Source organism: Panthera leo, chromosome C2, assembly GCF_018350215.1.
Source record: "Panthera leo isolate Ple1 chromosome C2, P.leo_Ple1_pat1.1, whole genome shotgun sequence".
Classification (NCBI taxonomy): domain Eukaryota; kingdom Metazoa; phylum Chordata; class Mammalia; order Carnivora; family Felidae; genus Panthera; species Panthera leo.
The window spans coordinates 8042768-8067135 of record NC_056687.1 but is presented as its reverse complement, the minus strand read 5'-3'; the positions used below and the strand labels follow the sequence as shown (position 1 = coordinate 8067135).

Below are 24368 nucleotides of genomic sequence, written 5' to 3'. Positions count from 1 at the left end.
GTGGGGGGAATTATATTTAGATCGATAAATACAAAGATAGTTGTGATATTTAATAAACTTGACTTTGGAATCTGTTTGATATTAGTGACTGAGTAGTGTGGTATTAACACAAGTACAGCATAGTAATTGCTAGTACTTGACTTTTTCAAAAGTGGTTGGTTGGCTAATACTTTGGTAAAAATTGAAGCACTTCTGTCAAAAACAAAAAAATATTCACCTTTATGGTTGAATGCATGTTTCCTTCAGCTCCCCATTAGGATTGAGCAAATCTTTTAAGGGCATACAGAGTAGGTGTTCGTGTATCTAAATTCAGCCTGACAGTTAAAGTAAGGATATTATACCCATATGTATGATTCCTTGGAAAAATAAAGTCTGGGATTTTGTTTTTTTCTTCCCTTGTTCCCTCCTTCATCCTTTCCTCCAGCCCTCTCTCTTTCTCTTCTTCCTTCCTTCTTTCCTTTCATCCTTTTGTTATTTGTATTTACATGGGAGAAGCAGTATAAAGGCATTTTTGAAAGAGTATTTTTGATTGAGTTACTAATTGAGGTGATCTTATTAATGGAAAATGGAAAAATGGAGGCTAGCCCATCTATGGCTGTGTTCACACTCTTGAAACTACAGGGTGGCTGATGGATAAAGTGGTAACTTTTAAACTTGTATATTCTTTAAATCACACTGATTGTGAGGCTTTTTGTTGAACCAAGTGCCTTATATTTATAGACTTTGTCAGGATAGTCTTATTGGGTTATATTTATAAACTGTTTGAAAATGTGGTCTTTAACTGGGAAAGAAGTAATGACATAAACCTTACATAGAGATTTAATCGCATTATTGGTGTAGCTCTTAAAGTTTTTGTGACTGGTTTTTGTTTTTGGTGATCTATGCTTTCTAAAGGAAAAAAATTACCTTTTTGACTTTAGAGTGGGATTCAAAAAAATGTCTCTACTATTTTGAATGAAGAACTGTGTTTTGAATATATTTTTAAATGAAATTGTAGATGAAATAATGTTTTACATTAATGCGGGATTCACAGAATCTTCTGGTAATTCTTTTTTAAGTAAAAGGTGATTGGGTAATCCTCTTTGATCCGTCTCTCCGACGTGCGCCCTAGAGCTGCCCCGTGTACACGTTCTGGCTGAGGGGCTCGTAAAGTCATCGTGGTGCCGAGGCTGAGTGTCACTGTCCTAGAGAAATGAGTAGGAATATTTACGGAGAAAAACTTTAGAATTTGATGAAAATTTTGTTGTCCGATTTTGTAAGTTTGACCTCTTGGTGCCGGAACAGTTTTCAGCACTGTCGGCCCGCGGATTGCTCGTCGGGCACCATAGGGCACATTGGCTTTCCCAAGTAGGTGTTCGCTTTCAACCGAGGTTAGTAGAGACACCAAGCATTTGTGGGGTATCTCCTGGATTTATCCATGAATAGTTAATGATTTTGGTTGGAGGTGTTCCTGCATGAAATTTTGAGGTCGTGGCAAAGTTGCTCTTTTCTTTCTCCTTTAATCTCTGTGAGATACAAAGGGTTCCCAAACAGCCCTTTTTCTTGAAAGGCTTATGGATGGCATGAGGTGTCTAAAGAGTAAAAACAGTTTATTATAAAGGTTACGTAGTCACTTTTATGAATGCCGGAACACAAAAATTCTACGAAGATTCGATTTATGATCTAATGCGGGCTCTCTCATTTGGCCTGGTGTTCTTTAAAAGTTATCAACACTTGGCGGCTCATGAGGGAAAAACTCAAGAAGGAAGATCTGGCTTTCTCTACATATGTATTAGCTGTTGCTGTATTTCCCTTTTAATGACTTAAAGGTTAGTAATTGTTTTTGAGCACGAAATTAGCAGCTGTCCTGATCATCATTAATTAAGGCAGCAGTCACTCTTGTGTTCCTGTGCACACATTTTATTGTACTTCACCTGATAGAACTTGACCACACAAACGCTCACGAGGAGTTCTCCCGTGAAAGCTATTTCTGGAATGCTGCTGCGTACTCAAAAGTGGGTGTTCTGTTCTCCCTAGGCTTTCATGGCACTGACTCTCTCTGTTGGTTAGATGCTACGACGCCCTGCTCTGTCATCCCACTTGGGTGGTTAGGTGTGGGTCCAGAGCTGCTAGAAAGTGTGTTGAACTAGGTGTTGACTGATGATTGGTCTTTCAGAAGCAAAGGCTTTAATAATAGATTTTTCTTGAGCACCAAGCTAAAGTCAAACTTCGATGCTCCGCTAGTACTTGTGTATATGGGTATTCTCATACCCTTTAGATTTGAGGGTCTTTTTGCATATTGAAAAATAAGACCATAAATGAAGCAAAATTGAATTGTTTTTAAATGCGGGGACAAAAAATTATCTGTGGCCAAACAACTATTGGGCTCACGTTTGCCTTGTACCGGCTACTGTAACGTACTGTGACAGGTGGCCTGCCCACAAGGATCCCTGTGCCTAGAAGCTAAGGGCACCGTTCAGTTGGGGAAGTGGGAAGATATGTAAACAAACGCTGCAGTGGATATTTGTCATCAGTTCTTAAAACTTCTGTATTGAATTCAAGGCCTTAGAGTAAAACCAGAAAGCTCTCTTTGGTTAACAGCATTCGCAGTACTTGGCCCTCACCTGACCCCCACGTGCCGACGTTTCTCGAATCTACTTTCGTGTCCTACTCCTTTCTCCTGAGCTCCAGACTCCCGTGGCTGCCCCCTGGCTGTCTGTTCTGCGCACATCCCTGCCCTCCCATTCATTCCCGTTAGAGATGAGTGACAGTCTACCCAAGCACACCGTCCTCCTCGGAGCCTCAGAGCATTCTGTATCCTTGTGAATTAAGAGGTAACCACCTTTCACTTATTCAAGATGCAGAGGGGCACTTGGGTGGCTCCGTTGGTTGAGCTTCGGACTCTTGATCTCAGCTCGAGTCATGATCTCAGGGTCATGAATTCGGGCCCCATGTTGGGCTCCACACTGGGCATGAGCCTACTTAAAAAAAATAAAAGATGTAGAATCACTTCTGAGATTGCATTTGGAAAATGCACTGCCTCAGAGATTATGGTGTACATTAATATAAAAGCTCTTGCATGTTTTTTTCCAGTTTGTTGGATAAAAGGACCTCCCACCTTATTTGTTACTTATGCTCGTGAGTATCCAATGGAACATAATTTGTGGAAAGCTGTTGGATACAGCAGTCCATACCATGCTTGATGTTGGCATCGTCTTTAACAATTAGGATTGTCGAACAATAGTCATAGGTTAGTCATTTTAAAACTTGAAAGAGTTCTGGAACATATAGAACTACAACTCTTTTAAAAAGGTGGAATGCCTTGGAAATTACTTTAAATTGTGCTGATTTGCTCATAGGGTCTTTGTCATATTTCTTAAGCGTATGAATTTAAGTGCTTCAAACTAATATGGCAGAATTTGAAACTTTAGATTCTCTAATTCATCTTATTATTTATTTATTTAAAAAAATTTAATGTTTATTTATTTTTGAGAGAGAGAGAGACAGAGTGCGAGCAGGGGAGAGGCAGAGAGGGGAATCACAGAATCCGAAACAGGTTCCAGGCTCCAAGCTGTTGTCACAGAGCCTGATGCGGGGCTCGAACCCACAAACTGCGAGATCATGACCTGAGCTGAAGTCGGACACTTAACCGACTGAACCACCCAGGCACCCCTCTAATTCATTGTAAAATGTGAGTTTTCTAGGGCACGGTTTCCATATTTAATAGTCGTAGGAGTATGGCATATTATTAGGGTAGCAGTTAGAAGTCAGATCTGTAAATTAAAAGAAAAAATGAACTTTTAAATCTCATTCAGATGTAGGGTGCATTGGGTTTGCACATTTTAATATTTTGGCACATAACTGCCAGTTTGCCTCCTTTCGGGATTGTTCTTCACACAGCCCTGTGCATCTGGTCTTTATGTTTTTCCCTTCTGTAGCTTCTACTCATTTCTTAACCCTGGGCAATCAGATTCCACTTCTAATAATTGAACAAATTTATTGTTTTTGGTGAATGGTAAATCCATTGGATTTATGTTTTGCTCTCAGTCTGTTACTTTTTCTCCCTGTTTATTAAGTAATACGCAGACACTGGAGAAATTTGGAAATGTGTAAGAATAGAGAGAAGTAGGAGGAAGTTCCCAAAGTTCTGTCCAGTTCACACTGGCACGTTTCCTTTCAAGTTTTTGTTTTCTGTGCCACTTTTGACACTCAGGATGGTGTGCTTGGGTTAGAATGTATTTTATGTTATTTACATACTCTCTTTTTTTGGCTTAGCATTGGATCATAAATATTCCCCTGTGTCATCGAAAACTTAGCTAACTTAGTGATCTGCTGTCAGATCACTTGAAACTCGAAGCAAATCTGGAGCATTCGGAACTGTAGCTTTTTTGAGGGTGAAGTACTTTTGGAAATGCACTTTAAAGTGTGCTGATTTGAGGATATTTCATTAGGTGATCATTTCCTAGTTGGATATCTCCTATTTGACATTGTTTTTAAATTTTTCTTTTCCTTTTTTATTTTAAAGTACTAACATCTGTGCACAAATGTTTGGTTATGTGTTAAATTACTTTCTTATAATTGAGTCCTAGGAGTGTGAGTATTGGGTTATAGAGTTTTGAAAACTTTTAAGGCCCTTGATACAACTTTTCAGAAAACTCTTTGGTAATATGTACCAATTTATACCCACTCGCATTACATGAATGTGTGTCTTTGGATACATCTTTGTGAGCGTTGAGTTTTATAGTTAAAAATAACTCTAATTCAGCTGGCAAAAAGAAGAATCTCCTATTTTAGGAAATACAAAAGTAATAGTGTATACTCAATAGAGGAAAAAGTTTTAAGTGCTTCAGAAATGTCTAAAGTAATAATTGGTGCCTGGCTGGTCGGAAGAGCATGTGACTCTTGATTTCGGGGTCGTGAGTTCAAGTCCCACAGCAGGTGTGGAGATTACTTAAATAAATAAAACTTAAAAAAAAAAAAAACGCATAAATTAGGCAACAAAGCTAATAGTTTGGTAGATATTCTCCTCCCAGGTTCTGTCTTTCTAGCAAGTCATTTTTATTTAATGCTTTTATGGCATTTGCACTCGTTCGCTTAACTGTTGTTTTGTCCCACCTGGTCTGACAGTTCCCCAAGGTCAGATGGCTATGGCTTATTCTCTTTGTGTACCCTGTGTCTGTTGAGCAGGGTTCCTGGGACATAAAAATGGCTCGGTGAATTCTTTGCAAAGATAGTAACTTTTGCCATCCTTATCCCTAAATAATATTTTAATGTGAGTGTCTGCTTTGATAAATTTCTTAAAATGGCTTTAAGACTTCCACATTATCTTCCCTCTCCTCTCCCTTTAGTATTTCATGTTTGTATTATTTCAGCTTCTAATCGCTAAGTGGAAGCAGTTAATGATGATATGACTAAATATCACATCAAAGAACATACGATATTTACGGGAACGATGAGAAAGCTAAGGGTAGCCACATGGCAGAGTTGAATTTCTTAGTCCTTAGGGCCTTTGTTCTAAGACCCAGGTGAGAGCAGATAAACTTACATTTGTTAATTTTAGACTTTAGGGATACTTACTATACGTATCTCCAAAGAATGTTTGAGTTCTGGGAAGATGACAGCAGGACATAGTTTTTTGAATCTCCACAGTTTTCTCTAAAAACAAAGTAACTAGAACAGCGAAACGGATACCTCGTGGACACCACCTCTACAAGATGAAGTGAACGGTGTCCCCACAAACCCCAATGCAAGCGGGTGAGGGCCAATCTCCAGTAACTACAAGACGTGCACGGTGTCCGTGCTTGTACAGAAGGAGGCAGCAGGCCGTCTGAAGGGCCCGAGAACAGGAGAAACGCAGGATCGCCAGCAAAAACTCCCTGGAAAGGGTGGCCAGCAAATTTGAGAACAGTAGCGGAGACAAAGATGTTTTCAAGTTTCCAGGATATATGGGGCGCGTGGCGAGTTCTGAGGGTCCGAGCCGTCTGGTCCCTATGAACTTTCAAAGACAGTTGAAGCTCCTTTCCTGGCCAAAGCTCTGCACTTGAGGAGACACTGCTGGGAACGGAATCCAAAATAAGCAGGATGGCGACGGTGGAGGCAAAGGGAAAAAAGGTCGGATGAAGTGAGGGAAGGTGAACACACAGGAGATCTCACTTACGAGGCTGTATTTCAGCACCCTTCATGGAGACAGAAAAGGACCAAAACCAGAAAAGTTCTTCAGTTTTCTAAGTTTTTTTTATTTTAGGGGTGCCCGGGTGACTCAGCTGGTTAAGTGTCTCACTCTTGATTTCGGCTCAGGTCAGGATCTCATGGTTCGTGGGTTTGAGCCCTGCATTGCGCTCTGCACTGACAGCGTGGAGCCTGCTTGGGATTCTCTCTCTCTCTCTCTCTCTCTCTCTCTCTCTCTCTCTCTCTGCCTCTGCCCCTTCCTGTGCTCATGGTTTCTCTTGCTTTCACAAAACAAATAAGTAAACTTAAAAAAAAAAAAGTAAAAATAAATGTTTTTTATTTTACATGAAAATGAGCAACAGGCAAGGATTGCAGTCATATTTCCCACAGAGCTTTTGTAAGAAGAAAAGAATAAGGAGCAGAGTAGTATTTGTGCAGACAGTGAAAGTGTGACAGAGAGAAATGTCCATAAAGCTAATGAAAACGATAACCTAGTGTTTTAGAACAAACCCAAACAAATTTAGAAAGCGATATGAATATGAATATAAATCCGGATAGAAATCCTAGAAATGTGGTGGTAACTGAAGAAACAGGGAGAAAGTCATTAATAAAAATCTAGAAGCCTAATTTAGAAGGAACACAAGAATGAACAAACACAATAAAGAATTTTTTTTTTTTTTTTATAAAATTTTTTTTTTTTTAACGTTTATTTATTTTTGAGACAGAGAGAGACAGAGCATGAACGGGGGAGGGGCAGAGAGAGAGGGAGACACAGAATCGGAAACAGGCTCCAGGCTCTGAGCCGTCAGCCCAGAGCCTGACGCGGGGCTCGAACTCACGGACCACGAGATTGTGACCTGAGCCGAAGTCGGACGCTTAACCGACTGAGCCACCCAGGCGCCCCCACAATAAAGAATTTCTTTAGCGAACTGGAGATAAATAGAAAAAAAAAATTAAAAAAGAACTGAAGAAAAATAACCATCTAGAAAAAGGTGACAGTTATTAAAGACAGGCAGTAAGGTTTCAACATATAGTAATAAGAAATCCTAAAGAACAAAAGTAATGAAACTTAATATATACTAAAAGTTAAATTTCCTGAAATTAAAAAAAAAAAAAAAAAGGATTTGCCACCACATTTTGAAAAGGTATGTTGTATACTTGTGTTATATGGGTCCAGAAATGACCCAACATGTAGACATATTTTTAAAAAATTACTGGACTTAAAAGATTCTTGGTGGGCGCCTGGGTGGCTCATCAGTTGAGCGTCTGACTTTGCTTCAGGTCATGATGTTGCAGTCTGTGAGTTCGAGCCTCGCATTGGACTCTGTGCTGACAGCTCAGAACCTGGAGCCTGCTTTGGATTCTGTGTCTCCCTCTCTCTCTGTTCCTCCCCCACTCACATTGTCTGTCTGTCTCTCTCAAAAGTAAAGATTAAAAAAATTAAAAAAAAAAAAGATTCTTGGGGTATCTAGGCAAAGACATAAGTCATTATTAAAGGGAAAGAATAGGGGTGCCTGGGTAGCTCAGTTGGTTAGGCATCTGTCATCGGCTCAGGTCATGATCTCATGGTTCGGGAGTTCAAGCCCCACACTGGGCGCCGGGCTGACAGCTCAGAGTCTGGAGCCTGTTAGCCTGTTTCAGATTCTGTGTTCCTCTGTCTGTGCCTACCCCACTCATGCTCTGTTTGTCTTTCTCTCTCTCTCTTTCTCAAAAAAAAAAAAAAGTTAACTTTTTTTTTAAGGATTTAAAAAAAAATAAAGGGAAAGAATAATTAGATTACTTGATTTTGATAGTAACACTTTATGCCAGAAGCAGTGGGGTAACATTTAGTATTCTCAACAAAAACAAAAAAAGAAAGCCTGGAATTTTATATCCAGCTAAATGGACTAAACTATAAAAACAGACAAAGTGTTAGGAACACAGGTATGAATTTGGGGAACTTTGGTTTCTTTTTGAGCACTTCTTGAGGACTCTACTAGAGAATAAACTTGGGCAACCCAGAAAGACTGCAGGGACATGGATAGAAGGGGAGCATTAAACAGATGCTTGTGGAACTGAAAAATGAATGATGGTTATCTGTGAGTGTGTTCTAGAATGCCCGTGCTTTCTGCAGTGAAGGTGCAGTTCAAATAACTGGAAAAATGAAAGAAGAAAGTTGCTGATTGCTTCATAGTTCTTCATGGGGAGTAAAAGGGTAGTACTTCAAATGAGATGCTCAGAGGAGAGGACAGTTTAGGGGAGACCGTTACTCGTTAAATTTCGGTGAGGATTTTAAGTAGGGAAATCAGCGGGGCCTACTTCTTCAACTCAAGACACGTAATGAGAGGGAAGGAAAAGAGAAGAGGTTTGGGGCTGGCTATGCCAGAAATATGTTAATATAGAACTGACTATCAGAACAAAGTACAGAGCTCTAAACCTGTTTCTTGTGGAGAACTAGAGAAGCATAACGATGGTAAGAATACCTTGTAATACACAGAGTACATGGTGTGTACATAGCACACGCCCAGGAGATGTGCTCTTATTTTGATGATTAGTGTTCTCACCCCATCCAATCGTTACCGTACTATTTATGTGTATTGGGGGCTTGCATTTTCTTAAATTTCCCCTGAATTTGAGAAATTGGGATGTCTTTTCAAACTACACGTTAATGTCCCAAACTTTATGTTAGGCTTGTATCACCAGAGTTAACAGTCCGTTCTAATTCATATCTCATTTACACAACTTAAAATTTGTTTTGAAGGAGTGTTTTGTCTATTATTGGGATTATGCTACTTTGTGGCCTATGATTTGGACTGTGGAATTAGGCAGAAAGCATTTCCAGGAGCAGGGTAGGCGGAAGGGGAAAAACTGTGATGGGTAAAGGGTGTTATTCTTGGAACCAAGATAGCTGAAAATTAACATTTTGCTTTTTCATACTTACGAAATGATGAATGTATAACATCCATTTTTACATGAATATCTTGTTGCATTTATTATATTTTTCAACAATATCCTTCAAAATTGAAAGATACCTGAAATACTTAAGCTCTTCTTTTTCCCCATTGAGTAAGACACAACATGTTTGTAATTTTTTTCTTCCTTTGACAGCAGGGACTTTTTCCTATCCCCTCACCTTTTTTATAAGGTGGGGGGGGGGGGCGGGGGCGCACGCACGTGTGTGTGTAACTATTCCATGAAACATAATTTATGTGCCATAAAAATTTACTCATTTTATGAGTAAATTTGAGTTTTTGTTGAACTAGCACGATTGTGCAGCTCTCACTACCACAATCCAGCTTACATACTGTTACTTAAAAATAACTCAAGTTCAGGTAGAACTTCTTTAAAGAAGACAGTGAAAGTCACCAGTGATCCTAACATTCAGATTTACTTTGTGTGCTTTGTGGCTCCTTTAGACCATATTTAAGAAACAAAATCGGGGTCATATTTTACTTTTTATAGTCTTTTACAATTTCAACACTTCTCCATCATTAATATTCTTTTATAGCATCATTTTTAATGGCTAATTGGTATTCTACAAATTAGTTACTATTTAACCTATTCCCCATTGTTGCTAATTAGTTCATAAATAATGTTTAAGTGAACATTATTGTGTAGTCTTTTTGTTCCTCTTTGATTTATTGCCTTAGGTCTAATTCCTCGAAGTTGTAGTTGTTGAATTAAAGGATATGTACATTTTAAAAGACTTATGATACATATTTTCAAATATGTTTTAAAGTACAGTTGTCACTTCTACCAGTTACACATCAGAACTTTCCCATGCTCTCGAATCCTGGCGATTTCAAAATGTTTGTTAATTTGATAGACATGGTAACTTAATTATTTTCCCTTGCACATGTTTGAATGTTAGTGAGACCGAATATGTTCTGTGTTATTCATGTGTTATGTTTTATGTTATTCATATGTGAGTTTCCTTTCAATATTCTTTGCTGGTATTTTTTTGAGGTTGTTGTTGTTGTTGTTGTTGTTTTAATTTGTAAGAGATCCTCATTGAAGCTTTACTGTAATACCAAGAACTGTTACAAGCAATTTACATTTTTTTAATGCGTTTACTCTTCATGGTAACTCTGAGATAGGCATGATAAGCCCAGCAGGGATTAGGGGGCCTGCCCCAGGTTGATCCTGTGAAGCTAGGATTCAAACCTGGGAGCAAGCGTGACTCTAGACTCTAACCAGTTACTTAGTTACTGCCAATCAGACATTTTCCAGTTTGCATTTGTCTTTTTAATTTTTGTTCCCAGTGTCATTATACAGGATTTTAAAGTTTCTGTATGGAGAAACTAGGTCTTATTAGTGTAACACCTGGGACATAATAGATTCTCAAATATTTCTTGAACAAATGAGAACAAACCCATTAATAATCTGTTGATGGTGGTGACCTTTTATTTTCTGGATTGTATTTCCTCTTTTAAAGAGATTCCCAAGAGTTTCATAAATAATTTACTCTTTGGTTTCGATAAAATATAATAAGCTTATCTGTATTAGCTTTTCTGGAAAGTCTGTGGAAGTAACTGCTGCTTTAAAAAGGAACATTGTTCTTAGGCAAGTATGAGTTGTGAAGAATGTGTATTATCAACAGTGATTTGAATTGTAAATTCAAGTGAAATAAAATATGTGTTTTGGTTCTAGGAATAATTTGATGAAGTTTGGTTTTTGTAGTTTTAGAAAATGGGTAGATTTGGCCACTGTTTAAAAAGATTTTTGAATAAATTGTGGTTTACTTTAAGAAGTAACAAGCTGTAAAAGGAAAGCCCAAACTAAGAAAGCTGAAGTAAAAAGTTATTACGGTTTAAGATTTGGATATTGTAGATTACTTTCTCTAAAGGTGTGTAATTTAAGATTTTACCTCTTTCTAAAAGGTTTTGTCTTCCTTTTCCTTTGATGTTTGACATCAGGCTACTTTGTAGTCTTTCTTTAGTTTGGTCAAGACCTGTATATCCTTCATGCTAGTCTTTTTAAAACGTGTAGCATCTTGGGGCGCCTGGGTGGCTCAGTCAGTTAAGCGTCCGACTTCGGCTCAAGTCATGATCTCACAGTTTGTGAGTTCAAGCCCCGCGTCGGGCTCTGTGCTGACAGTTTGCTCAGAGCCTGGCGCCTGCTTCGGATTCTGTCTCCCTTTCTCTCTGCCCCTCCCCCACTCACACTCTGTCTCTGTCTCTGTCTCTCTCAAAAATAAATAAGCATTACAAAAAATTTTAAAAAAACGTGTAGCATCTATATCGTTGAATGGATCTCTGTATTAGAGATTAGATTAGAGAGAAACACAGATTTATCTCCATTTTTATACACCATCCCCGAAATACACTCCATGGAATCAAGTACTCCAAAAAGCAGACACTTGAAAATGTAAATATTTATCTTCTTATTGTAAACCTAGATCTCCTTTCTGTAAAGTTATAAAAGTTAAAAAAAAATGTGTTGGATATTTGCTGTTTCTCTAACCTGCTCGTTACAACCAGCATTCTTTCCTCCTATTAGAAGTAGTATTTTTTAGGCTATGTTCAGCTGACATGTTAAAAATTCATATTTGTACTTTTCCTCTGTATTAAGCAGTAATTACTCAGTTTACATGCGTATGCTAGTACTTCATTATGAAAGGAAAAAATAATCAGTTTTCCTTATTCTCCTTAGTGGTAAAATCACTTTTAATCTTAAATTTTTATTTTCATTTATTTTTATTTTTTTATTAAAAAAATTTTTTTTTTAACGTTTATTTTTATTTTGAGAGAGAGACAAGAGAGCTTGAGTGGAAAAGGGACTGAGAGCGAGAGACACAGAATCTGAAGTAGGCTCCAGGCTCTGGAACCCATGAACCGTGAGATCATGACCTGAGCCGAAGTTGGACACTTAACTGACTGAGCTTGAATTTTTCAATTCTTGAATTTTTCAATTCTTCCTTTGGTTACTTCTGTAACTGTAAATATAGTAATGTGTTTATAGCTCTGTTTTATTATTTAAAAAACTAATGACTGTCCTCCCAGAAAGACGAAATCGAATAGCTCTCTATGCTGCTTTTCTTCCTGCCAATTTGTCTTCTTCTAAGTTTTTTTTCTGGGGGCGCTTGGGTGGCTCAGTTGGTTAAGCATCCAACTTTAGCTCAGGTCATGATCTTGTGGTCCGTGAGTTCGAGCCCCACGTCGGGCTCTATGCTGACAGCTTGGAGCCTGGAGCCTGCTTCCAATTCTGTATCTCCCTCTCTCTGCCCCTCCCCTGCTTGCACTCTGTCTGTCTGTCTCTCTCTCTCTCAAAAATAAACATTAAAAAAAAATTAAAGGTTTTTTTTGTTGATTATGACTAAAATTTTATAAAACTGATTTAAACCTCTCTTTCTTGATCCATCACTTTTAGACAATTTCTCTTGATTTCCCAAGATACTCAGTGAGGGTTTTAGGACCTTTTTTATATTTCTTAACTACGTCACAGACTTTACCCACCAGATAGTCACTTTTACATTGTATGTACATAAGTGTATACACTTTTACGCACCTTTCCTTAACTAGAACTGAATCCCATGTTTTGTTTTTGAGATTCTTTTGAAAATTGGAAACAAAAAACTGTCCTGGAAAAGTGGAGAGAGGGAGATGTAAATATTGTGTCACTAAGTTTGTTCCACTCGTAGGTGAGATGCTAACCCTGGGACTCAGGTGTGGTGTTGGCAATATAATGGTTGGTTTTGTAAGAGGATTTAATTGTCTGATACTGTATGAGTTGATATGCATTGAACTTTCACCAGAAAGAACTTTTTTAAAAGCCTCAGATGCAGAGTAATTGTTTATCACACTTGTCGTCACCTTTGGTCTTTACATGACCCTCCCCCCCCCCCCTTTTTTTAATAGTATTCTAATAGTAAATACCTGTGCACCCCTGTTGCCCAGCTCAAGAACTTCACTTCCTCTGCCATGTCAGCTTCTCCCCCTGTGAGAGGACTGCAGACAGGTTGGGTGTTTACGGTGAGCCATTGGACTGGCAGGCTTCAGTTCAAGTGTGAATTGGGGTCTTGGCAAGAAGGACTCATTTGTCCATTGCCAGGTTGAGGAGGCCCCAGCGAGAAGTATGGACTGCTGGATTGCCCATCTAGCCCTTCTAGGCACGTGACTTAGTATCCTCACAGGGTCTTTCTTTGGCCTTAGCCTGGGTTTCAGTGGCTGAGACTCCGTGTGTTGACTAGTGGGTACTTCCTAGAGGCACCCGGAGAGGAGTGACCATGTGGCAGATAGTTGTCTTCTTTTTCTCCAGTTTTCCTTTCTCACCCAGGATGGCACTTGCCACTTCCACTGTGGTTTCTGGTGCCAGCTTTCAGCTGGAGGGCTGACATTCCTTTGATCGTTGGTATGATCCCATTGGCCTTTTGTCCTGAAGAAATCTGTCAGAATCTTTGGTTTACTGTTAAGTCCCTATTCTGTGCTTTAATTAATTGATTTTATTTTTGTGACTCCCTACTACCATTTTGGCGGATATTATGGACAATATGAACAAGTATGCTCAGTCTAGCTAGTGCTCTAGATTTTCTTTTTTAAAAGGACCCTCTTCTCCCATCTCAGGAAACTGAACTTCTAGGTGTGGTGTTGATTTCTTTTCTTGCTGGTAGTCTAAGAGGATTTTTTTAAAGCACTATTCCAATTATGGCCTTGGTTCTCTGTTTACTGGTGAATTCTGGTAGCACAGTTGACCCTCGAATGATGCAGTCGAAAATTCAAGTATAATTTTTGACTCTCCAAGAACTTTACTACTACTGTTAACTACTTAACTACTACTGTTGACCAGAATTGTTGCAGGTAATGTAAACAATCAATTATCATGTTTTGTTTTGTATGTTGTATGTATTGTATACTGTGTTCTTAAAGTAAGATAGAGAAAAGACCATGTTACTAAGAAAATCGTAAGAGAAAATACATTTACAGTACTCTTTATAAAAAAAAATCATGTATAAGTGGATTTGTGCAGTCAAACCCTTGTTCAAAGGTCAACTGTATAAAGAAGTAGGTGGCCTTTTGGTCTCAGGAAAACATTCCTGCTTTAAGTAGTATACTTTAAGTGTAGCACTTAAACTTGCCCATGTGAGAAGCAGCCGTGTTGAAAGTCAATACCTGTACTTCATTTTCTGCCTTTGTGACTTTTGGTTTGGGTCTGTTTGGAAGCACTTTTTTCTCTGTCCCTGATCTTTTCACATGTTTTACCTCCCCATGGACAGATACATGGCCTCTCTTTATTACCTTGAGTTTTGGAGGATGACTGCTTTTATCTTTCAGGTGCTTCCCACGCAAAGCTCTTGAAAGTGAAATTTTCAGGGGTGCCTGGCTGTCTCAGAAGAGCATGCAACACCTTTTTTTTTTTTTTTTTTTTTTTTTAATGTTTATTTGCTTTTGAGAAAGAGAGTGGGGAACAGAGGAATTCAAATGGGCTTCACACTGACAGCAGAGAGCCCCGTGTGGGGCTCCAACCCACAAACCATGAGATCATGACCTGAGCTTGAAATCGGCTGCTCAGTCGACTGAGCCACCCAGGTGCCCCAACTATGCAACTCTTGATCTTGGGGTCATGAGCTTGAGCCCCATGTTGGGTGTAGAGATTACTAAAAAAAAAAAAATAAAGTGAATTTTTCATATTCATTAAAAAAAATTTTTTTTAATGTTTTTATTTATTTTTGAGGGAGAGACAGAGTGTGAGCTGGGGAGGGGCAGAGAGAGAGGGAGACACAGAATCCGAAATCTGAAGCAGGCTCCAGGCTCTGAGCTGTCAGCACAGAGCCCGACCCGAGGCTCTAACTCGGGAACCATAAGATCATGACCTGAGCCGAAGTTAGATGCTTAACTGACTGAGCCACCCAGTTGCCCCTTTATTGTTCATTTTTAAAATAAGAATAAATATAAATCTGTCCTCTTGTTTTCACATGACATGGAAATTGACAAGTAAATATTTAATACAGTTTAAGGTGAAGGCACTTAACAAAGATGAAACTCTTTTATTGCCTTGATAAGCACAAGGCAAAATGGGTTTTTAACCCTCAACTTAATTTGTGAGAATCTTTTTTTGATTTAGCGATATGCGTTAATAATGGTAATAGTTAAATAAAGGCCTGATCAGTCAACTTTTATATTTCCACAATACTTGGATGAGGGAGCAAAAATACATTTAATATAAAATAACGAGTATTGATAATGTTCTAGGAGTCTTTTTTGTTTCATCAGGGGAAGGAAGAAGAAGATGAAACCATACCCCACATTGAAATAGTTGATCCACAAGGGTAAAGAATATTCCAGGCTTTAAAAATTTATGTCTTTGATACAGATTTAAATAAAAGTTTACCTTCTGTTTTTATAAGTGGACTTAATGAGAAGGAGGGGGTAAAAGAAAGCATGGAGATTCCTCTTAAGTTGGAGACGACAGATACTTGGCTTAATCTTTCGTAAAAGATGGTTAGCAAAACAGAATGGTGGCAGGCTCATTTTATGGAATGAGGTTTTACAAACTTGATTAAAGTAGTTGCCCAAAAATGTTTGAATATTTTTCCAGATTAGATGGCTTCAAATTAATCTACTTGCCATATTTTAGAATTATAAAGTTACATTGTATATCTCCCTAAAATACAAAATCGTTATGGTGTGATGTCATTTCAGAAAATCGTGGATGATTTATTATTTGGCCTAATAATGGCCTGTTCAGACATTGAGAGGTTGGAGGCTTCTTATATATATTGAGCATCATTAATTATCGATGAGAAGTTATTTAAATATATTTCTTTTTACCATATAGGGGAGAATGTAATTGGGATACTGTATTTAAAAAATTAATGATTAAATTATTCTTAGAAAACTTATTTTCTTTAGTAGGAATTGAATTCTAAAATATACTTTAGTAATGAAGGTTTATTTAGTGAGTTAACTATTTTTAAACATTTTAAGTGTTTAATTTTGGAATCTGATAGTACTAGTCATTGACACTTTCCTAAACTAAACTCCACAATTTAAGTAGCTTAAAAATTTTTTTGATAAACATTTTAAATTCAGGGTGTTTTATCCTGGAGTACCTGTAACCAGGCAGAGGATGTCTCCTTGGGTCTCTAGGCCACTAAAGAAAATAAAAGTGCCAAGGTTTTAATTTTTCCCCCTTCAAGGACAGGAAAGTTTCATGATATGAAGAATGTTTAAGAGGTGGACTAGGAAACATTCCTGTTTACATGGAAAATGCTTTGTTTACTGATGTTGATTGGAAGCTAGTCTTAGGATTGCTTTCCCAATGTGGGGGGAATAAGAGAAGCCTGAACCTGGGAGAACTAGCCAAAATGTTAAAGGCTCATGGACAAAAATGTGAACTAAATCGATTTAAAAATTTTCTCTTATTTCTCTTCTTGCCTTTGTCCTTACTATTAAAGGAGGTTTGTAAGCATTCCAAGTAGTTAAGCACACCAGATGATACCTAAAGTTTGAAGTGAAGTGACATTGAGTCTTTCAGGGAGTGGATTAAATGCTTTGGGTTTGAGAGTGATTTTCAAACTTTTCTTAAGCCTTCATTAGTAGATGCTGTAGGTGATGGCATGGGGAATGATTCCGAGCTACTCTTTTTTGAAAGCTTATATTTAAATATAATTTTCGTATGTGCGGGTAAACCAAGATACTTATTGATTCCTGACTGATCTGTTGATTATTCATAGATACTGTTTGAAGATGGTTTGAGAGGGCTTTGATTTTCATCTATAGATAGGATCTTTTATGCACTATTTTTCTAAAAAGCATAGTTTCTTTTTTAATAGAATGAGAGGTTAGTATTAGATGATTTTTAAGCTTTCTTCCACCTTTAAAGTTCAGTAATTGATCTCTCTCCTCCAAGAAGCTGACTCTGGTTTGGTTTTATTGGACTTTAAGTGGTTTTCATCCAGAATCTCTAAGTGGAGAGAACATGAGAAGAAGTTAGGAGACAATTATGGGTGGTGGGTGCTTGAAGATGGTGAAGTGGCTTCAGTTTTCTTAAAGGGGAAGATAATATGCAGTGATATAGGACCAGCATGCTGTTTTCTTTCAGTCTCGTGCTCAAAATCTGCTCTGTGTCTTAATTCAGTGTAGTTTTCAAATGCTGAAAGTCTTTCTGGAGACATTTACAGACATTGTGCGGAAAAACAGATTTTAAAATCACTAACTTCCTTGGTATGGGATGAATCTGTACTCCATTTAGAAGGAGATAATTGCTAGGATAGGTGGGACAAGTTGATCTATTTTAAAATAAAATTGTATCTTTTATGAAGATAGAATTATAAGGCACAAATGGGAACTGTGTCTCCTTGACATGTCTCAAAGCATTTCTCTGAATATGTGAGATTGAAGAAATTCTCTCAACAACTAAGAATTGTCTGAACACTGATGTTCTTTAAAATTATCTTTGTAGTTGTTAGTATGTACTGACAGAGGTTTTCTTTAATGTTTTATTCCTTATGAGAAAGTTTACATGTGAATATAACGTGTTTATATTATGCTTATATCTTAGTTGAACTTGGTTCCAAAGAGTCTTGTTTACTTGGTCCCAATTTGCATATCCTAAGCCCTATAGGTTAATACTTAATTTGGGTTTTATTATTTTTAAATTATTTTTGAAGTTATATCGTAACGTGTCGTAATCAGAAGCAAAATATTATTTTTCTTCAGTCTGATAAAATTTAAGACTTCTAGCAAGCCATGTGTTCTGTTATACCCACCTTTCATTTAGCCTTCCCATAATAGAATAAATATGCTTTGTAGGATTCCTCAAAAATGTAATGTTTGAGAATCTTTTTAAATGTATAGAAAGACATTTACATAATGCTTGCTTTTGACTAGGTGGGGGAAAAGTTGAAATGTTGATTGCAGCTTCTGTTAGAAAAACTCATCTATAGAGTAAAAAGTTAAAATGGTAACAAATACACTACTTTGTATTCTGTGTGTGTTACCATTGGATTGCTTTTGGAGTGGAAGGTAAAATATGATTCTAATCCTTTACAGTTGCTGTTAATTTTGCTCTAAACCTGAAAGTGTTAACAGCAACTTGAAAATGTGACAAAGCTCAATTTCATTTCTTGTTTATTGCTTGTTTTCCTATTGGACAATTGGAAGTAGCTCTGCCCTGGCAACTAAAATAGGCTATTTGCATAACCTAGTTTGATTGGCTAGCATTCCGACTAACAGTTCCAATCATATGGTGTCGGTTTAGTGGTAGGCTATGCTAATTAGCCGCTGTTGCTGGGGTTCTGGATGGTTTCTGTGTGCTGTTCTGCTGCATTGTGTTGCCTGGTGAGACGTTGATAAATGAGTGTTTAATGATCTGCAGCAGTTCCCACTCACTGCGGGCAGGCGGATTTTAGAACAGAAGTGGAAATAAGGATTTAATTGCTCTGCTAAATACCTGTAACCAAAATATGTATATTATAGCACAGAAGCTAAGTTGTATAAAATCTTCATCTAATTAAATACTTTAGAGCATAAAAGGGAAATATTTAGCTTTGTCTCAAAATACAACTCCGGTAGCAGCACTATGCACAGGTTTTCTAAAACCCTGTTAAATAAAATCGACTATTTTTTATTCCAGATGAGAAATAGTACCATTGCAGTAAGTAACATACTTGACTTTTCTCATGATGTTAACCTTTCATAAAGGTACATGTTTGTTTTTCATAAATTGCTGCAAGCTTTGGGGCAGAATTTGTCTGGTACTGCCCATGTAATCTAGCAAATAGCATAAACTCGAACTCCTGGTTCATGTTCTTCTGTTCAGTTGGAAGATCGGGTGTTATTCACCACCTCCTGCTATTACTGCCTTTCTAATTTAAGTCAGATGTTTTAACTGTTGCTTGTACTATATATATTTTTTGGTTGACATTGAGTCTTTATCGGGTGCTGTTAGGTGGCAGATTCCGTAGGAAATACAAAGCTCAGTGCTTTGTTCAAGGAACATTAAGAGGTAAAGAATAACTACTTGGTAAATACTTGCAAAGTTAGATAAAATTGAAAACATTCATACAGAAAGTGCCATAAGGATTTATCCAGAAGAGTACAGGAAAAAAAAAATCAGGCATTTTAAGAATAGGGACATGGGGAATGGGTTGAGTGTTTGGGGAAGGCTTAAAGAGGAAACCCATAGAACTTGTTAAGGTTTTAATTTTTTTTAATGTTTTATTTATTTTTGAGAGAGAGAGAAAGAGAGCGCTAGCAGGGGAGGGGCAGAGAGAGAAGGAGACACAGAATCCGAAGCAGGCTCCAGGCTCTGAGCTGTCAGCACAGAGCTTGACTCGGGGCTCAAACTCACCAACTGAGATCATGACTCGAGCCAAAATCGACTGAACCACCTGTGTTAAGGTTTTAAACATGGCTTAGGATTCAAGTAGCTGGAGAGTAACAGGAAAGAAGAACACTTGAGTGTGAAGAATAGATAGCAGTTGAATGAAAGTAATTTTTCTGGTGTTTTTCATTTGTCCAATACAGATGGTCACACTGATAGATCAAGGGCCCCCAGTGTCTTAGATATTTCACTGCCTGGGCTTCCAGGCAGGCTGGTTGTCCTTCCCTTAAAATAAGAGCTGCTGTTGCAGTGTTCTAGCTCTCATTTTCTTTGGCTTTTCTTCACTTTGTTTGGTGGCAAGCAGTGCTTTTCCCTTTTGTGTCTGTTGGTTCAAGCATAGGACTTTTTAACTTCTTTTCCTCCTTCCCTTTTGGCCCTAAAGCAGTGAAATACAAGATGGCACCAAAAATAATTCGTGGGAATTTAGATGTCCGTCAAGTCTACGAACGTTTATGAAACCCTTTACTTGTTCTGTCTTTAAGAGTCTAGTTAAATTAGATGGATAAGCTAATTGGACAGTCTTACAGCCTTGGAAAGAATAAAAGCAATTAAACAGGAACATTTGATTTGTAAAATGCTTTCCTAGGCATATATACTTCATTCACCTACATAGTCAAAGGAACATAGACTCTTGGACTCCGGGAATTTAGAATGGTGGTTGAGGTGTGTCTGTACACAACTGTATCCCATGGCAGAGCATGCACACTGTAAGAGAAGTGGAAATTCGGAAGTGGAAGTAATCCTTTTTGGATCAGGACTAGGAAAAGATGTGTGGTGGAAGTGGTATTTCCCATGGTGTTGGGTAATGGATAGGATTTTAGTAGGTGACAGCGTAAGTCAGTAGGGTGTGGCTGATGCTATCTAGTTGAAGGTGGAGGCCCTTTCAGAACATTTTGTTGACTAAGGTTGATGGTAAAGACACGCTTATTGAGGGCCACGAAGGATGGATGGCACTGACTTTCAAGTTTCTCTTGTAAAAAAAAAAAAAACAAAAACGGATTTTTAAATTCTTTTTAAAGCAGTATTTCAGTTTTACGAAGTCATGTCTTCTATGAATGTTTACAAATTTCAGAATAGACATTTCTTTGATTTTAAAATACTAAAACACAACATTGAATAATTTCCAGGTGTTTGATCTTTGTGACTGGAAAGTTTGAGTTGCCATCCCATGAGATGGGATGTGCTGTCGAAGAAGCAGATTTGAGAGGGTGTGCCTATAAAAAGTCCTGTTTTGGATGGGCTACAGCTTCTTTTAACAGCTTTATTGTATTATAATTGTCATATAATAAGCTTCCTCCTATTTAAATACACGATTTGATGGCTTTAAATCCACATGTACCACCTGTGAGACTTTTACCACCACCAGGATAATGAACATATCCATTCCTCCCTCAGAAGTTTCCTTGTAGTTTTTTGTAGTTCTGCTTCTTGTTCGTTCCCACCTCCCCCCAATCCCTAGGTGACTGCTGGTCTGTTTTCTGTCAGTACACATTACTTTTTCTAGAATTTTGTATAAATGGAATCATTTTGTCTGGTTGGCCTTTTTTGTCTGCTTTGCACTCAGCACATTTTGAGGTTCATCCATGATGGTAGTACATGTCGGTAGTTCATTTCTTTTATTACTGAGTAGTCGTTGTGTAGATACATCACAAAAATTTACCATTCGCTTGTTGAAAAGACATTGAGTTCATTTTACAGTTTTGGTTGTTAGAAATAAAGTTGCCGTGAATATTAATGTACAAGTCTTTGCATGGTCATGTTTTTATTTGTTTTGGATGAAAATGCCTAATAATGGCATGACTGGATCATATGGCAGGTGTATGCTTCCTTTTTTAAGAAACTGGTAAACTGTTTTCCAAAGTGGTTGTGTCAGTTTGCATTCCTACCAGCATTGTAGAGGGCCTTTCGGTTCCTCCACATCTTGCCATATTCGGTGTGGTCATTCTTTTTATATATATATATATATATGTATATATATGTGTGTGTGTATACACACACACACACACACACACACACACACATGTAGTTTTAGTTTTAGTTTTAGTTTTTTTAAATTTTTTATTTTTTAAAATTTACATCCAAATTAGCATATAGTGAAACAATGATTTCAGGAGTCGGTGTGGTCATTCTTTTTAATTTTAGTCATTTTAATAGTTGTGTAGTGATATCTCACTCGTGTTTCCCAGTGATTAATGATGTTGAACATCTTTGCACATGCTTGTTTGCTCTGTATATGTTGTCTTTGGTGAAGTGTTTGTACAGATCTTTGTCTGACTTTTCTTCCTACTGTGGAGCTTTGAGAATTCTTGATCTATTTTGGATACAGGTCCTTTATCGGATAATGTGATTTACAAAGATTTTCTCATAGTCCATGGCTTACCTTTTCATTTTCTTAAAAAAATATCTTGGAAAACAGATACTTAAAATTTTTATGAAGTGAAATTTATGTCTTTAAAAATTTTTTAATGTTTATTTTTGAGAGAGAGAAAGAGAGCGTGAGCAGTGGAGGGGCAGAGAGAGAGAGAGAGAGAGAGAGAAAGAAAGAACTGGAAGTGGGCTCCAGGCTCCAGGCTGTCAGCACAGAGCCCGATGCGGGGCTCCAACTCATGAACTGTGAGAACATGACCTGAGCCGAAGTCAGAGGCTTAACCGACTGAGCCACCCAAGCGCCCCTGAAGTATAATTTATTGATTTGATCTTTTTATGGGTCATGCTTTGGAAAACACTTGCCTAATTGTCCCAAGATCTAAAAGGTTTTCTTTTTTTCCCCCTTACCTACAGATTTTATAGTTTTAGGTTTTACATTTAAGTCTGTGATCCATTTGGAGTTAACATTCGTTATGGTTCTGCAAGGGGTAGCTAAAAGATCACTTGTTTTTTTTTTTTTTTTTTTTTGCAAATGGGTATCCAGTTATTCTAGAACTAGAACCATGTGGCAAAAGGACTGTTCTCTCTCCACCTTTGTATCCTTGTTGAAAATCATTCGTGGGTCTGCATCTTTTCTGTTCTGTTAATCTGTTAGTGTATCTTGATGCCAATACTGTAGTTTTTATTACTATAGCCTGATAACATGTATTGACATCAGTGTTAGTCCTGCGGTTTTCTTCTTTTTTAAAATTGTGACTACTCTGTGTTGATTGGGATTGTGTTGAATTATAGATAATTTTGGGAAAAATTGACATCCTAACAGGATGGATTCTTCAGACTCATGCACGTGGTGTAACTCTCCCTCTGATTCGATTTTTCTTTAATTTCTCTAATTTTTCTAATTTTTAGTGTGCAGGTCTGTCAGTGACATTTTTGTCATATTTATACCTAAGTATTTCATATTTTTGATACTATAAGTGGTTTTTAATTTTTAGTTTCTGATTGTAGTTGCTGGTACATAGGAATACAACTGAGTTTTGTATATTGATCTTGTTTTCTGCAACCTTGCTAAATCACTTAAAAAATGTTTTTTAAATATTTATTTATTTTTGAGAGAGACCGAGCACGAGCAGGGAAGGGGCAGAGAGAAAGGGAGACACAGAATCTGAAGTAGACTTGAGGGTCTGAGCTGTCCACACAGAGCCCGACGCAGGGCTCGAACTCACGAACAGTGAAAACGTGACGTGAGCGAAGTCCAGTGCTTAACTGACACAGCCACCCAGGCGCCCCAGCTTGCTGAATCGCTTATCTTTAATAGCTGTTTGGTAGGTGCCATGAGATTTTCTACATGATTCTGTTGTCTGTGATTAGAGACAGTTTGCTTCTCTTCTCCCTTTCCGGTTTGATTACCTTGTATTTCTTTTCTTGCCTCTCTGCACTGGCTGGAACTTCCATGGAATGTAGAATACATAAAGAACATAGAATACAATGTTGAATTGAAGTGATGAAAGAGGCTTGTCTTTTTCCTTATCTTAACAGAGAAACATTCAGTCACCACCACTGAGTGTGGTGCTAGTCTTTGCCCTTTATCAGGTTGAGGAAGATACCTTCAGGTCCCGGTTTGCTAAAGGTCTTTTTTTTTTTTTTTTTAATTGAGAATGGTTGTTGGGTTTTGTCACATTTTTTTCCTGCATCTGTTGAGATTCACCAGTGTGGTTTTTTTTTTTTTTAAGTTAATTTGGTGAATAACATTGATTTCTGAATGCTAAACTGTTTCTGAAATAATGGCCACTTGGTAATAATATATTGTCTCTTTTTAAATTTATTTTTATTTTTTGAGAGAGAGAGAGCACGGTGCTCATGCAGGTACAAGCAGGATAGGCAAAAGGAGAGGGAGAATCTTTTTTTTTTTTTTTTTTTTTAAATGTTGGTTTATTTTTGAGAGAGCACGGACAAGGTAGGGGCGGAGGGGGTTGGCGGGGGGGGACAGAAGATCCCAAGTGGGCTCTGCACTCAGAGCAGTGTGCCCGATACAGGGCTCGAACTCATGAGCCAGGAGATTATGACCTGAGCTGAAGTCGGACACTTAACTGACTGAGCCACCCAAATGCCCAGGAAAAGAGAGAATCTTAAGCGGGGGCTCGATCTCATGAGAGATCATGACCTGAGCTGAAATCAAGAGTGGGACGCTCAACTGACTGAGCCACCCAGATGCCCCATATTGTCCCCTGTTTTTAGATTGTAGGATTCCGTTTACTATAATTTTGTTTAGTAGTTTTGTATCTTCTGTTCATGGAAGTTCTTGGGGTTTCATTGACTTTTCTGTGTTGTTTTTTGTTTTCTGTTTCATTGATTTCTACTCTGGATGTTCATTATTTTTTTTTATTCTTTCACTTTGAATTTCATTTGGATTTTTTCTATTAAGGTAGAAAACAAGTCACTGATGTGGTATGTTTTGGTTTAAATGACACTGCTGTATATTTTCTATTTGTCCCATCTGTTCTTTATTCCCCAATTCCTCTTCTGCGTTCTCTGGATTAACTGAGTTATTT

The 24368-nt window shown here is 37.8% G+C and overlaps 1 protein-coding gene across 8 annotated transcripts in view; it reads left to right on the top strand.

Annotated features, from left to right (window-relative positions):
• Positions 1–24368, top strand: part of DYRK1A (dual specificity tyrosine phosphorylation regulated kinase 1A) — a 147866-nt gene that overhangs the window by 53204 nt on the left and 70294 nt on the right. The gene's annotated exons all lie outside the window — the stretch shown is intronic.